Source organism: Castor canadensis, chromosome 3, assembly GCF_047511655.1.
Source record: "Castor canadensis chromosome 3, mCasCan1.hap1v2, whole genome shotgun sequence".
NCBI classification, from domain to species: Eukaryota; Metazoa; Chordata; class Mammalia; order Rodentia; family Castoridae; genus Castor; species Castor canadensis.
Genome location: NC_133388.1, coordinates 72,981,983 through 72,999,574, shown reverse-complemented (window position 1 = coordinate 72,999,574; position 17,592 = coordinate 72,981,983). Strand labels below are relative to the sequence as shown.

The 17,592-nt window shown below is 43.4% G+C and overlaps 1 long non-coding RNA gene across 4 annotated transcripts in view; it reads right to left on the bottom strand.

Annotated features, from left to right (window-relative positions):
- The window catches only part of LOC141421597 (uncharacterized), a 93,980-nt gene that overhangs the window by 24,197 nt on the left and 52,191 nt on the right, over nucleotides 1-17,592 (bottom strand). The window contains exon 5 of one of the 4 annotated variants that reach the window (XR_012446197.1): nucleotides 6,292-6,388. The exons of the other annotated variants lie outside the window; for them this stretch is intronic. This is a non-coding gene — a long non-coding RNA (uncharacterized lncRNA). Of the gene's footprint in view, nucleotides 1-6,291; nucleotides 6,389-17,592 lie in introns of those variants that run through there. 4 annotated transcript variants of the gene reach the window in all.

Here is a 17,592-nt window from a genome sequence, read left to right as displayed (position 1 = left end):
CAACAAGGGGATTGAACTTTGACACAAGATAAAAGCGAAAGCACACAAGGGAGATATGAGGATAGGTAAGACACCTAAAAAACTAGCTAGCATTTGTTGTCCTCAACGCAGAGAAACTAAAGCAGATACCTTAAAAGCAACTGAGACCAATAGGAGAAGGGGACCAGGAACTAGAGAAAAGGTGAGATCAAAAAAAAAATTAACCTAGAAGGTAGCACACATGCACAGGAAATCAATGTGAGTCAATGCCCTGTATAGCTATCCTTATCTCAACCAGCAAAAACCCTTGTTCCTTCCTATTATTGCTTATACTCTCTCTTCAACAAAATTAGAGATAAGGGCAAAATAGTCTCTGCTGGGTAGCGAGGGGGTGGGGGGGAGGAAGGGATGGAGTAGGTGGTAAGGGAGGGGGGAGAAATGACCCAAACATTGTATGCACATATGAATAAAAAAATAAAAACAAAGAATAAAAAAGCAAAAAAAAAGAGGGATTGTTTTAATTGTGCTACTTCATCACGGTGATTTGAGACAGTTGGAGATGCAAAATGCACATTTCCTCAGTGAACTGAAAGATATTTTTTTTTCTTCAACAAAATTCATTTGGAGTTTTACATCTTATCACAATTTCTTATCATATTTATTTATGCCAATTAATTATTACTTGGGATTCAAGATAACAAGCATTGTTCAAAGTCATTCTAACTACACCACCTGAATCCTACAGAGGACAATAACAGATCTCATAGGGGACACTCCCAACCTGAATGTCTCTGAGAGGTTACAGAAATAATTAAGCATATTTCTCATTTTGTGACTTTTCTTAACAGAACCTTTCTTTCAGCTTTCATGACAGTAGAGTTTATGCAAGACATCATAAAAAATGGGAAAAAAGGGCCAGGCTTGGTGGTTCCAGTCAGATGGAAGGCAGATATGGGAGGATCCTGGTTCAAGGGTGGTGGGGGGCAAACAAGCCAGGCATAGTGATACATGTCTGTAATCCCAGTTACAGGGGAGGCTAAGGTAGGAAGATGATGGTCTGAGATCAGCCCTGGGCAAAAATACAAGACCCTACCTAAAAAATAAACTAAAGCAAAAAGGACTGGGGTGTGGCTCAAGTGATAGAACATCTGCTTAGCAAGTAGGAGGCCCTGAGTTCACATCCCAGTACCCCCAAAGAAAAGGGGAGGCGGAATGAGGGAGAAGCCTATTTGGGATGGGTTGAAAGAAAAAACAAGTCTTGAGAGCCTTGAGCAGTATCGGACACCATGAATCGTCGCTTCTTAGCAGGATTAGCTATCGGTGGAGATCACATGAGGCCCGTCCTTCAGGCGCAGAGCACACGCCATGCTAACTGAATTTTCCTGGAACTGGGGCAAGAGGAGAAGGAGTAGGTGGCACCTCTGGCTCTTGGTTCCTGCTTCAAGCAAAATAAGTTATGGATCATCTAATGTCGTGTTCAATCTTTGCTGTTCAGTACTTGCCCACACATGCAATTCAACGTCTTTTTGGATCCCACTGAGTAAGGAAGGCAATAGAGAACCCTCACTTGAGACTTTTGTGTGTGGAGCAAGCTTTGTATAAACATGGGGAGACGAGGAGCTTTAGGTCAGAAACATGAACAACATAAAGCTGAATACAACACACCTCTGAGCCCAACTATCTCTGCTCCCACATCCTGAAATGCTGTTCCAGCTTCTCCCCTTCCCTCTCTCTTCTCTCTTAAGGGCCAATTATTTCCATTTTCTTGTGCAAAGCTGCTCAGTCTGTCCTTTGTTTGGCCTTGTCTTTCTAGACACTGTATTTAATCTACGTGAATGACTCATCAGTGCGTTTTTATGCGTTCATTTTCTCCAACAAAATATTTGCTGAGCACCTACCATGTGCTGAGTGCTAAGCTAGACACTAGGTATTCAAAAAGGAGTAAAAGGCAAAGACCTTATCCCCACAGAGCTTAGCACTTAGTCCTCTGAACAAAAGGAATTCTAGCAGCGATGAATGGTTATGATAGTAATTCTTTTTAAAACTCACTATACGACAAATCGGTATCAGAGCTTCCTAATTCACCATATACCCTATATGCTGTCATCATCATAATTTTCAAATGTGTTAAACCTTCGTGGGAATTCACATAAGTGTCTGTACTTTAAAATCAACAAAGGGAGAACCAGCTCCATAGAAGATATTTAAGATGCTAAGGCCTGGACAGAAACATCACAGACCTCAGAGCTGTCATGGAGAAGGGGGAGGAGAAGGAGCTCTGGCTGTCGCTGTTGTCACTGCCCAGTTTCCTTTGGTGTGTGTGGGGGGAGAGGCGGGGAGGGAAGGCGCAGGGGAAGAAGCCTCCATGTTCCTTGGAGTAGGGGTCAAAATAAGCAGTGCATCGGGGAGCATGAAAACAGCCTTCTCTAAACATGCTTGTGCCTTAACTTAGAGATCCCCAAGACGCACAAGAGTGGAACAAGCGTGAGGGTCAGGAGTTTGAACCAGCTCTAAAGGAGCCCTTTCTTGTCTTTTACAAGTGCCTTGCAGGTGCAACTGAAAAGCCTTCAACTGGAGACAGCCAGAGACATGCAAAATAAAGAGTCTCAGCCAGGAGACTCTGGTACTTGGGACTGGAAAAGAAGACCAGCAGTCAATGGGCAGATTGTGCTGGCTTCTTATCAGGCCTCACAAGCTAAATAGTGTGGGATTTGTCCAATATGCAGATGGGGAAAGAGCAGATTCTTGTTTTCTACTAATGGCTTCATGACTACTGTTAAGCTCGAAGCAGCAGCAACAGGCAGACAGTGTGGATTTCTTTAGAGCAGAAGAGGAAGGGCTCACTCCAGCCCAGGCATCATGCCTGGGCAAGGTAACAGCATGGGAGAGGCCAGCGACAGAGCCCCAGCTGCCTGAGAGGGCCAAGGGATGGGTCGTCCTTGTTAGGTAGAGCAGGATGTACTTCCCAAATGTTTCTGTCCAGCTATGTCACCCGCAGAAGCAAGGAAAACCAACCCTCTGGAAGCCCCACACTTGGTCGAATACTCACTTCAACTGTAAAATATGGTTGTACTCTCCTTTTGCATTAAAAAATATACTGGATTATTATACTTTATTCCATAATGCATTGTTTTTAAATACAAAATTATTTAAATCAACTAAATTGTTTTATGTATCCAATCCCAAATCTTCGAGGAAAAATTTATATTCCAGGAAAATGGTCTGTTTCTCCTTGGCTACCAGTACCCGACACATGGCTACTATCCCCAGCGGGGTAGTGTGTGTTCTGCTTTGAGAAACAAAGCAGAATGCAAATGAGCAGCAAAACACACCGAGTCCTTGTCTTGCATATGCCCCCGTGAGGGTACATTTTGTCATTGTCATCACCACTGCTCCTCCTTTCCATCCTCTGGTGTCATTTGAATACCAGTTCTTGCCAGTTCCCAGTCATTTTGGTGTGATAAACAGCCACAGAGCCACCTCCTTAATGGACTTGAAATGCTACACATTATTGAAAGCCGCTTGTCTCCATCTTTCACAGACAGCTCTCGGGATAGAACTGTAGCGAACGTTCCGAGACGGATATGATCAAAAACCTTTGGTCTTCAACTACTTCCTTTTTCATCTTGGAATGGAAATAATGGGCATAATAGAAGATGTGTAACTTCCCTCTTTCCTAAAATAGGATAGAAACTGAGCAGAAAGTAAAGAATCAAAATCCAATTCCTTCTCAACTTCATCATATGACCAATTTGGGTTAGGAAATCCAGGTGGGAGATTTGTGAGATTTCAGTTATATCTAAAAAGCCATCTCTTCAAAGTACAACAGATTATGGAGACAAGTGTCCAAGTAAAAACCCTGCCTGTTTCTAAATTAGCCCCAATGAGATTTTGGCCTGAACCACCCAGAGAGGGACACAACTTCCTGTGGCAATTGCTGTGAGAAGAGCTTACTCCAAATGAAGGTTGTGAATACAAGTGTTTGAGACATTCCATGGCCAGAAGAATAATTGGACAAACCCTTGAGAAGGCTGTTTGCAGAGGAAAATAATTATAAATGTGTCTCTCATTTTATTACTCTTCTCCTCTCTAGTTGGAAATGTCACTTGAGCCACCCTGTAAAATCTGGGAAGCATTCCATCCTGAGGCTGAGCAGATGTTTCCATGTGGGGTCTGTCCCACTCAAGAGAAAAAGCACACCATCTGCCAAAGCTGAGGAAGAATGGTGACCCCCTAACCTAAGGGTTCACTTCAGGCTGAGGCCTAGAAGACTTGCTCTCTGAAATGAAGCAAGAAATCCCACTGCTGAGGGTAGGATTAGCTCAGTTCGCAATGCACTCCAGCAAGGGCAGGGGGTAACAGATGAAAATGCTGTCTGAGACAGCTGGCTTACCAAAATCCATAGAAGACAAGAAAGCAGCAATCAAACTTGAAATCTCTTCTGTAATTCCAGCCTTAAAACCAAGAAGACAGCCAGGTGGTCGTGGCTCACGCCTGTGATCTTAGCTACTTGGGAGGCTGAGGTCAGGAGGATAGAGGTTTGAGGCCAGCGCAGGCAATAATTTGCAAGACCCCATCTCCAAAAATAACCACAGCTAGTGGAATGGTGTGGCTTATGTGGTAGAGCACCTGCTTTGCAAGCACAAAGCCATGAGTTCAAATCCCAGTCCCACCAAAAAAAAAAAAAGAGTGAAAAATGAACAACAAAAAAAAAAACAAGAAGAGAGAATTCATGCCCTATGTTTGGAAGCTGCCAATGGGACACTGTTATCAGTAATTTGAGAGTATAAAGGAGGCTTCTAGCCATGCAGCCTGCTCAGGCAGAATGGACAGAGTACTCCTAACACGGTACATGTTGAATGGTTCCTACTCACTCAAAGGTAACTGGGCAGGTTAAAAAAAAAAAAAAAGAAAAAGAAACAAACAAATAACCCCTCTAACCTCAAAGAAAATTGCCAAGTACCAAAACTGAGATTCTGTTGACCTAACTTGATGATACCCAGGAAAACTCCATTATGAAAACCTAGGCCGTCTGGAGGTATGGCTTAAGTGGTAGAGCACTTGCTTTGCAAGCATGAAGCCCTGAGTTCAAACCCCAGTCCCACCAAAAAAAATGTTGGTTGCACAACAAGATAGCGAGATCTCCATTCTGAGGGCAGCACTATTGAGTGAGCATGTAAATGGTGTGCCAGCTCAGGAGGCCAGTGAGCAGCAATTAGTCATGGAGTCTTCAAAACCTTGTGGGCTGCACCAGGGAGAGAGACTGAGGCACTGGCTCCTACTCCTTCGATTGCTTCCATTTGCGTCCTCTTGTACAGGGCACATTGCAAATGGAAGAGTCAGCCCTCAAGATCTCCCACCCTCCTAGAAGCACCCAGAAGCACCCAGGCACCCGGGGGCTCCTGTTGCCTCCAGTGGTCACCTGTGTCCCTGACCCAGAGAAGTCAGTCTTGCCAATGTGGTTTCTGCCTAGTGTGTGGGCAAAGGAATGTATAGTGCCTTTTCTGTAGGCACCTGCATGTTCTGGAGATTAGGGAATCTGTGCAAAGGCAAACCGTTACTTTAGCTTTGGATCTTGTTATCTGGGGCCTGCGGTGTCACGTGGGGTCTTAAGAATAATGTGGGGATCACTGCCATCTCTTCCCTGTTTGTTCTTCTGAGTCATGCTCTTGTTTAAGCATCAGGAAAGATGGTGACCTTTCTCTTCAGAGTAAAGACAGCTGATGGAAATTTTTGAGAAAATTATCATGAACCAACTCGATGCCATGAGCATTTCCTACAAGTCTCTTTTCTGGAATGCAGAGCCTGGTGTCACTGGAGGACGGTTAGGAGGCCTAGAGCCCCACACCTTTTTCACACTCAACGTGGCTGAGAGACCAAGAACAAGCTCCCTTTTCCTGGCTACAGCGCTCAGATTTCTCTGGAGATTTTTCTGGACTTCCGACATGCTTCTTTTGAAAAAGAATTCTTCCTTAAGGATGATTTGGGCCATGGGAAAGGGAAGAAGTTTCAAGTCCAGATGTTGGAGGGTTTTCCCAGTAGCGCTGATAACCACCAGGTGCTGGTGGGAAAAAGTGCCTTCTGGTTTCTTCCCTTGAGCGAAGGTGGTCACTCCTGCCTGTATGTCTTGTAAAAAGCTTTGGGAGATGATGTGGTTAAGGTTTGGTTAGAATCCATGCCACATGCTTTTGAAGAACTGTGCGGTTAATTCCTGACCTGAAAAAAATTGAATTGTGACTCTCTTCCCCATGGCAGGTCCATGGCGCTGTGCTAGGATGTGTCAGGAAAGGTAGCAGGAATGTCTTAGTATCTATTCAGTTGTTTTTCAAAGCCTTGCTTGTGGGGAGATGGCTAATGAATGGCCTAAGCATAAAGAGTTGAAGGCACTAATTCATCTTCTCTGTTGAGGCTGGAAAGAAAAGGAATACAGGAACTTGTATTAAAGCAAGAGAGTTATGGGTGAGACATAGTGAAGCACTTCCTGATTATGAAGTTCCCAACAAGGCAGGCAAAACCACCATCTTGGCTTTGGCCGGTATAGAAAGCAATGATGATAACCAAATTTTGCACAAGGAAAGAGTCCATGTTATCCAAATAAGTTAGGTCTGCTTTCTGGCAGAAGTTTTCACTTCCCTATAATCTGGACTCCGAACTGTGGTCTTGGCAATGATCGCAGAGTCTGTCCCTTGACCCTTTCTCATCATTGTGAAAGTGAAATCACTGACAGTTCTAGGAAGACCGTAGACTTTTTTGTAAGCTGAGAGTGTTTTCTTTTAAACCTTTGTTATTCACTCTGTTAAACCACCAGAGACACAGATTCTTCCCAAGAGGCTACTTCTGCTTCCCATTTATTGAGACCACCAGGTCATAGCACTTGTTTTTGATTAACCCAGAGCTATTTAGAGCTGCTGTTAGGCCATCAACTGCTTTCCTATCTGCCTGCTGTGCCACCACCTTCTCCTCCCTCCAGCCTGGCTTCCCACCGCCCTTCTTTTCTCTATCTTCTCCTCTGACCCTCCTGCCCCTCCTCACCCTCCTCTCCTTCCCTTGCCCTTCGTCTTGCAATATCCTAATAGCTCTCTGGTCTCTCCCTTTCCCTTCCCTCCCTCCTGCTTACCTCCTGTCTACCTTCTCCCTACCTCCCTTCCATCCCTCCCTTCTTTCCTTCCCTCCTCCCTCCATTTCCTCTCCCCCTCTCTCCCTCCCTCCTTGTAAGTCATGATCTCTGCACCTCTCAAAGCCACGGAAGGGAGAAGTTAGATTGCTCTTTAGAATCTACCATAGAGTACCGGACTGAAAATCACTTCGGGAGGGACAAAAACTCGAAAAGGCATTCAGCTTTATTTATTCATTCAACAAATATTTATTGAGCAGCTACTTATGTGTCAGGCCCCTGAGATTAACACTATTGGCAGTCTATAAGCAGAGCAATAGAGATGGATAGTCCTCCCCATCTGACGTTAGTGTAATTGAAGGATGAACTAAAAGACCTTGTTTTATTCCCCAGCCTGTGTTCACAACCAGTGATTATTACTAGAAAAACAAAATGAAAGGAAAAAAGAAAAAGTGCAACCAGGCTCTTTGACAAATGTTACATGGCATCTGAATGGCCATTCTGATTTGCCTTGGAATTGCTCAGGACTATGAATGATAATTAGTTTTCTCTTTCCAGCCACGGGTCCTGCAGCATTGCAGTGGCTGGCCCCTTCAACTTCCCCCTGAGCATGAGTTTGTAGGTAATTGTAATCAATCATTTTCTGTGGGCAAACCCTTCTCCATAATGAGCTCATCGTCCCATCAGATGAAAATACAGCAGCACAATTAATATTTGGGGATGAGAATAAATTACTGTTTTCTGAATAATGAGTCCATTTTAGAGCTGAATGTGCAACACAAGACCAAAATTTAATTCTTTTCATGAGAACCGACAGACTTTACTTCAAACCAACTATACTTCATTAAAACTGTGATAAGAGTCTGCAAAGCAGCATAGAAACATTGCAGCTGTGTGCTGTCTGGGAGAGGAAAGAATCCTTAGATTGTTCCAGTGTGACACAATGAGTTTGTGATGGACTCAAGACACATCTGGGTTCAATGCATTGATTCTCTTCGCCTGCCACCCGGGTTCACTTACTGGTGAAGGGGAGGCAGCAACCACAGTGACTAAGGTTGTTGCTTCTTTAGATGGGACAGGAATTGAGCAACCCGGGGTACAGAAGAATAAGAAGGGCAAAGTCCCTGAAAATAACAGTCTAGTACTAAGACCAACTGCAATTTGGGAAGGTCATTTTCAGCCAAGATGTGGAGGAGGAAGAAACAGGTGGAGACTTGACATGAGGGCCATGAAGATAGAGGAGGTGACCCACCTTTGTGCCTGCATTAATGATCCTGCCCCTGGACGAGGCTTGAAGCCCTTTCTCACTCCTCAGACTAAGATTACTTCTCTGAGTTTCCAAGGGCCTGGCAGATCTTACCGCCTTCTATTGAAATTGTTTGCTTTTTTACAGTGGTTGATGTGGTGGTCTTTGGAGAAAGGCTATGTTGCCCTGTCACAATTAGCTGTGTGACCTTTGGCAAGTCACTTAATCTCTTTGAGCCGCTGCTTCTTATGAATAATAATATTTAATAGGGTTAGGTGGGTATTAAAGGAGTCAGTAAAAGTACATGCTTGCCACCATCCTCATCATCAATAATGTCATCTTTCCCACTTGATCATGAGTTTCCCAAGTGCAGGGTTCACACTTGGGAACCCTACTAAAAAAACTCAACACATAGGATGCTCTCAATGGGTCTGTTGGATGGATTTAATAGCAGTAGCTGCTCTGTTACACAGTGAAGGGTTGGATGTGCCTCTTTTGGGATGATTATTTAGCCTAGAGGAAGCAGAGACTCAATAGTGATACAGAGGTAGCCACCTGCTCTTCTACATTTTTGCAGGGTCAACACGAAGAGATAGGAATGGCTTTTACTATGAGGCACTGGATAGGAAGCATTTCTTTTTCCTTTCTTTTTCTTTTTCTTGGTAGTGCTGGGGTTTGAACTCAGGACCTCACATCTGCTAGGCAGATACTCTACCAGTTGAGCCACATCACCATCCTATTTTGGGTTGGATATTTTTCTAGATAGAGTCTCATGAACTATTTGTTGGGGCTGGCTTCCAACCATGATCTTCCTAATCTCTGTCTCCTGAGTAGCTAGGATTATAGGTATGAGCCACCAGCGGCCAGTAGGAAACATTTCTTGATAAGAAGATGGTGTGGCCAGGCATGGTGGCAGATGCTTGTAATGCTAGCTACTCAGGAGGTGGAGATAGAAGGATCATGGTTCAAGGTCAGCCTATGCAAAAAAACAAGCTGGGCATGATGGTGTGTGCCCATAATCTAGCTACTTGGGAGGCAGAAGAAAGAGGATCAAAGTCCAAGGGCTGGCCCTTGGCAAAAGTGCGAGACCCTATCTGAAAAATAAACTAAAGCAAAAAGGGGTATGACTCAAGAGGAAGAAAAGCACAAGACCATGAGTCAAACCCCAGAACTGTCAAAAAATTGAAAAAAAAAAAAAAGATGGTATGAGGAATCCAGAAATATGAGCTTCTGGCCACACCTCAGCATGTCCCTTTAGACAGGTGGGTCTGTTGGGGTGTGTCTCCCCAGAAAATCTCCCTGATGAAAAGTCCAGCATAATGTATATAGAAAATGTGGCTGTGGATTAACTTTTCACTTTTCTCCATCTGCCTTACCTTTGGTGCCTTGGCCACAATGTGCGAATGCAGTGGACTCACATGGTTCACTCCTAGAGATCATTATTAGAAACTAAAGGGCACCTCTGAGAGAGGATTCCTCTGTATCAATAGCCAAACTTGCTTGCATCTGGGATGTTTGGGTGTGGTCAGGTCTAAGGGGAACAAACTGGATACCTTCTCAGGCTCCTTTTCAGCCCTTTGAATAAGGAAATTATTGGGGGTGTTTGTGTGTGTGTGTGTGTGTGTGTAGAGAGAGAGAGAGAGAGAGAGGGGAGAAGGAGAGGAGAGGGGAAGGGAGGAGAGGAGAAGGAAGAGAAGGGAAGGGAAGGGAAGGGAAGAGAAGAGAAGGGAAGAAAAGAGAAGGGAAAGGAAGAGACGAGAACTAATTTCTAGCCTAATAATATTACTCATTTAAAATTAGCATAGCTAATTGAATGAAGAGGTGGCTTGTGACTTGGAAATATTTCAGACAGCAATTGCTTTCACCAATTCATTAGAAATGTCATTGGGCCCAAGAATGACTAAAATCTAGTGATATAAACACTGCCTTCAACAGCTTTTCTCAAGGAGTGAGACTGGCTCATCTCTGGCACAGTGGACTTCAGAATTAAAGGGGGAGATGTTCATGTGACATGGTAGCAAAAATACAGGACAAAGCATTACTGAGCAAGGAATAGAGGAGGAAATGTCTAATGGGAGCTTGGACATCTGGGCTCTAATCCAGAATCTGCTGCTAATGTATGACCTTGGGCAAGTGACTTCATTTCTTTGGATCTCAGTTTTGGTATCTGATGGATCTCTGCCAACTCCAATATTCTCTTATTAAAGCAGAGATGTACAAATGAAATGTCAGATAAGACACAGCTTTACCCTTTATCTGTCTTTGTTCATCAGACTTGTGAGGTTGTGTTCGTCCATACTTATCAATGTCTAGACAGATATTCAAATGGGTCAGACATCAATTCACTTTCAAAAAGTCTCCTATAATGAAAATGACTATATCATTTTTTAAAAAATGGATAAATCTCACCTCATAGCATTAAATTTCTACAATTAACTTTTTTATTCAGTTATTTAATAAGCATTTTTTTTGTTTATCCTGTTGGCTTTTTGGTGGGACTGGGGTTTGAACTCAGGGCTTCACACTTTGCAAAGCAGGCACTGTACCACTTGAGTCACATCTTCAGTCCATTTTGCTCTGGCTAATTTGAAGGTGGGGGAGGGGGCCTTGTGAACTATTTTCTCAGGCTGGCCTTGACCCATGTTCCTCCCTATCTCAGCTTCCCAAGTAGCTAGGATTACAGACGTGAGCCATTGGTGCCCAGCAATAAGCATGTTTAATAAAACTGTGTGCCCAGTGCTACCCAAAAGAAGATGGCAACAAGACCACTTCACTGAAGAAACCACACAAAATGACAGCCCAGTCATAAGACATTAGCAGCATCTTGCAATCTGTCCCAGGACCTGACCTACACATGCATTTTGGTTTTCTTGGCAGTACTGGGATTTGAACTCAGGCTTCATGCTTGCTAGGTAGGTACTCAACCACTTGAGTCACTCCTTCCTTTTTTCCTCTGGTTATTTTTGAAATAAGATCTCACAAACTTTTGCCCAGGCTAGCCTTGAACCTCGATCCTCCTGATCTCAGCCTCCCAAGTAGATAGGATTATAGGCATGGTGGCACACCCATTTTGAAGTGAGCATTTTTACCTGACTATCTCAGCTGAAGGCAGCTAGTCTGGGGCATGTCTACCTGCAGCATCACATAAAATGCTTTCTTGCTGTGTCAGCCAGGTTTGCACTGACTAAGTAGAATCATAGCATACAATTTCATTTCCTTTGTCCAGGGCAGAATGGCAACATAAAGAAGAAGTTCCCACACAAAGTCTGAGAGGTGGCCATAGTGGGTGATGATTGGAGCTGTGGGCAAAAAGCATACCGATTGAATATTTTCCTGTTAGCACTTCTCTGATTCTCCGAGGATATTCAGGCTTTCTAGTCTCTGAGTATTGCAAAAGCCCAAATGTTTTAACTTGAGGGGTACTAAAAACCAATGAGGAAATGGTCTTCCAAGTTGGTGCAACAGGAAAAGATGCTCTGCAGGTAGGAATATTGCAAACATTTAACAGGAGGTTTTTAAAAATGTCTTCTAACTTCAACCTTTAAGTCATTACTCCAATTGTGTGTGTGTGTGGTTTTTCTCAGTTCTCCTATCCTAAGAATCAGCAGCACTAGGGCTGGGCCAGAGCTGGTGGTCAGATATGATTGGTGGGAGCAATTAGGTGGTAGCTCTCTCTGCCCTCAGTAGTCCTGGTTTACCAGAGTCTCCAGGAACCTCCTGGACAAAGAATTCATACTGAGTCTTCTAGTGACCCACGGAAAAGAGATTTGAGGGAGAAAAATCTATCCAAGACACAACTGCAAAAGCTACCCAATCCTGGGAGAAAATTTATCCTTAGGGGAAGAAAAATTCTGGCACAGCAAGCTGGGCTTAGCAACAGGACTTACTGATCAAAAGGAGTAATGAGGCTTGGTTCAGCACAGAGGCTGTTATTTGAACCCATCCTGGCCCAATTATCTTGGTGTTGTATGCCAGCCCTGGAGAGAAGAATAAATAAGACTGGAAAAGCAGTGCACCAAACTCTGAAACACCGTGGAGCCTAAGCAACTGCACTGCAGGATGGGGCCTCTCCCCAACCAGAGCACAACCCAAGGAGAGCACCATTTCCTCATTACAGCAGCTTGCTAAGTGACCCAGGCCCTTCCTGTCTCAGTGCATCGGTTCTAGCAGGATTAATCAGCCCGGAAGGGCAGAAGCTGGCCATGGTGGGAACAGGATGCATATGGAGGCACTGTCACAGTGAGCAAAGGCCCAGAAGGCATCTCAAACACTTGATATCCCCAGAGCACTGGGGGAGATACCCCCAGCACTCAAGAATACCCACAGGGTAAAGGGCTATGGAGAGGGAGTCATGCAGACACAGTCCTTCAAGGCGGTAAAACTCCATAGCAAGGATAAAATTGCTTCAATGGTTCCTATAGTCTGTAGAGAGTTGGGCCACACTTCTTTGGAAATGTGCTCATGAGAAGTGTATCCAACACTTGTGTCTCACATCAGATACTCTCAGCCTTAGATAAATCTCAGGACTTACCTTGTCCTGCCTCTGAAGCCTGACCAACTTTGTGTTGCTGCAATGCACAGCCCACAGGTGTGAGCTGATACTGTAACGCACTGTAACCCTTCCCCTACTAACTAAGGCTTCCCTGTTGACACTGATGCACAGAACACCACTAAGCGCCCATGTGTGAGCAACAATCTAGAAATGCTAGAGACTTAACAATCTCCTGGCTTAAATCTTTGATCACTGGTAGACAATAATTGGTAAAAACTTTTTTTCCTCTTTTCCTCCATCCCAATATAGCAGATAGCCCTTGACTTGCAGTTTATATAGTATTTTTTGTGGGGATGGTCCCAACAGATAGAGCAGGAAAGTGTGAGGAAGAGATATTTGGCTTGACAATTTCAATCACCAAAGGCCCAGCTGACTGGTCCTGCAGATATAAGCCAGTTTGTCTCCTCACCGCCTGTTTCATATGCAGAGTGACCAAGGTAGCAAAGCTGGAGCCTTTGCATGGGCCCAAAAGTCTGGATTCCATCTTACAAGGCTGCTGTAACTCTGTCAGTGCCAGAGGCAGACTGATAATGATTCCTTGATGTGACACCTTTCTTCAATGAGCCCAGCCAGCCATTTCATGGCAGGGTGGTTATATTGGACCTCTTCTACTCTGATAGCAATTTATCTTTATTGGATTCCGTACCTAATCTGCCTATGAGTTGTTTTCCCTTTCCATAGTTCCTCCACTTGCACAACCACCTAACGACAACATAAGACAATGTCTGATATGTTGACGTACTAGCCCTCATAACATTAATAAGGTCAGGAGACCCATTTCATAGAAATCACAAAAGAGGTGTGAATATAGGCTATAGGATTTGCCATGTACATCAGCATCCAGAAGTAGTTGGTCTGCTAGAAAGGTGGAATGGGCAATTAAAGGCTTATAAAAGTCACCACTTTGAGGAAAATACGCTGCCAAGTTAAGTGCACCCTTCTTTGAGTATGCACTATGTGCTGAATATATGATATTCTATCCCCACTAATCATGGGCCTAGGAAATAGGTGTGGCCTTCACTCATCACTACTGTCAATGACTTTCTTATGGAATTTGTGTTTTCTATCCTCACAGACTTAGACATTTCCAGGATTAGAGGTCCTCGTTCTCAGAGGTCAGTAAGCTTTCCACTGAGCATGAAGCTGCAACTGCCACCCAGTCACTTAGGTTCAGCAGGCAAAGGAAGAGTTACTGCACAGAATACCAACTTAGCAGAGGAAGCTATATCTGAAATCCACAGGGTTTACAAGTGCTTTTTTTTGAACAGGTATTGCTATGTAGCCCCAGCTGGCTTCAATCTTCCTGACTCAGTCTCCCAAGTGCTGGGATTACATATGTGTTTTGATTCATTCAATTCATTGAAATGAGTAATTTCAGCAATCACAGCCCAATAGCAAAGCAATTAAGACCTCAGACCCCCTGGTGCTGTAGATCTTGGTCATACTGATAGGAAGCGGTCTAGACCAGAGGCAAAGCGCTGGCCAAAGGTGATTAAAATCTAAAATGGGAACAAGAGGGAGATGGTGATGTCAATTGCAGTCTTGGGGCCAGTTATAGCTGTGGGGCTGCATTTCATTTATTAACTCTCTTGTCATGGATCTTTTTGGAAATTCACCTGCCACCATCTTGAGGGAGACTAACTGATTAGGCTCATTTCTCTTTAGGAAAGAAAGTCAGGATATCTTGTTTTCAGAAAAATAGAGGCTCCAGAGTGGCCAAGTGAGCCAGATGATAGGGACTCAAGTCAGATGCAGGGCTAAGGATAGACTCTTGTTCACAGCTTCTCTTGTTCCAGCTGCCACCACAGCAAATGCCTCCCTAAGCACCAGCAGAAAGCACTTCACCTCATGCACCTCTCACCTGTCACTCTGGGACTTCTCTGTTTGACATCAAGACAGATTCACAGCAACTCTGACACATACAGCCTGGTTGTACAGGAGAATGAATCCTGTAGGATGAACCTTTTAACCAATAGGATATAGGAATTGGATAAAGACTTCTCTTTTTTCTCCCCTAAAGGGACATTCCTGTGAGTTGTTTACATGGCTTCCTGGAAGATGATCCTGTGATATCATTCAGTTGTGTTTAGTGGTGACCAGCTCAATACACTTCTTTATAATGATTGTATCTCCTTCTGTCTCACTCCCCTTGTCCTTCCCTCCTGGTCTGTAGTGTGCACTCCCTAATAGTGTTACATAAGCTCTGCCTCAGGCTCTGCTTTCTGAAGAAACCGGGTTTAGAAAAGGAGTGTCTGTGAGGAGAGAAAACTAGCACAAAGTACAAAATGAAAATTCCTCTCTTTAGAGGGAACACAAGTCAAAATGCAAACTTAAACAGAAATGAACAACCCCTGGTGGCCATTGTTCTCTATGGGGATAAGATTTGGGGGCTTGAATTCTTGGTATCAAGTAGAGGAACTATAGAAGGGCAGTTTAAAAGCCTTTGTAAATTCCCTCAGGAGTTTCTCTCAGATCAAGAGCAGCAAGCATGAATATCAGGATTTGGGTTGGCCCAGGGTGACTGTAAAAAAAATGCAGTTGGTATTTAATGCGTCTCCAGACAGTCCATCCCCCACATGCTTATGCTCTCCTTTCCCTCCCCTCTATTCGAACCCTTTTAACTACATATTATTTGGAAGTGGTCACTTAAATTGATTTGCAGTTGAGTATTAATGTCTAATGGAATTTAATCTGGTAGTTCTCCAAGAATCCCAAGCAATTTTTGTAAAATAACTCCTTAACTCAAAAGAACATGTTTCTAATAGTGGAATTTCTGGCATCAACAGTTGGCTAGAAGAGATGGATATGAGGGTTCCTTAAAGAAAAAAAAAAAAAAGCACATACACAATTATCATTTTTTATTTATATCTAGAACTTGGTCCAAGCTAGTTTATTTTTGTGTCCTTTCACATAACAACCTATATCTATCAAAAAGGGGAGACAAGGAAATCTCTGATTAGGTTTGTACCCCACCATATTATCATAAAAATTTTTATAATAGAATTGAAAGTTAAGATAATTTAAATGAGCACTCTTATTCCTATCGTCTAGATTTTTTCATTGATATTTCACTAGACTTGCCTTATCACATACCTGCGTATCTATCTCTCCATTTGACCAATAGTCCATCTTTTTTTGATCTGTATCAAAGCAAATTGCAGGCATCAGCATGCTTCTCTCAAGCTGCTCCCCTGACTTCATTTTCCTCTTAACTATTCTACATGTCAGGACAAAGCAAAGAAGAATTCATCAACTTAAATACTCATGCATTATTTTGGTAATCAAGACAAAGTGAGACGCATGGATGGAATGAATTCAGCCCCTCCTCCTATTACTTTTCTAGCAATGAGGTGACCAAAGATGTGAATGTTTGTTTTCTGCAAACAGAAGTCCTGACTTGCCATCTTTGTAGTGAGGAATCACCAAACATATTAGTTCTTACATAGTCACCTGCTATCGTGAAACCAGCTCTCAGCTATTTATTTTAAATACTTAAATAATGATTTAATTTAAAGCAGTGTTTTTGTTTGTAGGCAAAAGTGTTTGAAACTATAAATCATTCTTTGAACTCAGTACAAAGTAACACAAGCTGTCTGATTGCATTCCTGACCCTCACTGATACCCTTTGTGGATAAAGCAAGTTGCTGCATCTCTCGCTTTTCTAATTCATAATCTCCAGACAGGGCACTGGGGCTGTGGCTTCATCACCAAGTGTCCCTTGACAGCTTCAGTCCAGTGCTCTTTCATGTCCACAGAACACAGCTCTACTGGCTGCCGCTCAGTCCAGCATTTAAGGGTTCAATTATTTTCCATGGATGACCTTGTCCCCCTCTTAGAGACTAATGGGGACAGGAGGCCTACCTTGTAAATCTTCTACACTCAGTGCTATGTGGCCTGGCACACTGGAAGGAGTGGCACACTTAAAACTACAGATCTCAAGGCCTTCTTGTATATATTCTCACATTTAAACACAATGTGTAACGAACTGATTGGCCTACTTGCTCCTGGTACTTTTGAAGTGTTTCTTCCAGGGTGTGTATGTGATCCTTGCAGTTAATATCAGCCAGGGGATTTTCCAGCAAGTCCCCAGGCAATTGTCATGAGCAGGGACTTAGAGACAGGGCTTTTCTGTGTCAGAGCCAGAATTCAGAAACCCTCTGCTGTGCTTGGTTACAAGAGACCCAGAGTTTTTCTTTTCAACACCCATTTGCAGTGACCTCTTTTTCTGGTTTCTCAGTGAAAGGATTAAGAACTAAGGAAGCATGGGGAGGTGGCTTATTTAGTTGAAAGGGGGGCTTCAGCAGATCCCAATAGTTTGTGTGCATGTGCGCGAGTATGCGTGTGTGTGAAGGAGCCTCCATTGCTCTGGTTCTAGCAATTCTACAAACCCAGGTCCCTGTCCAATCCTGAGTCATCCTGAACAATATATGTGAAAGTGTATCTATCATGTACATTGAGTCAAATTTTCTTCAAGGAACCACATCTTGAATGTTAGCAAGACACAGAGTATAGAGCATTGGGGCAATTCATTAAGCAACATCCTAGCATCCTAAAGTTTCCGGTAGGTTCTAGTCTCTTCTAAGAACATAGCCCATAGCAATATGTTGATCCTTACATATGACAACTTGTGGGTGTCTAGCTAAATAATAAATGTACTGATAGCCTTAAAAAATGAAAATGATTCAGATGAATGTGCCTTTC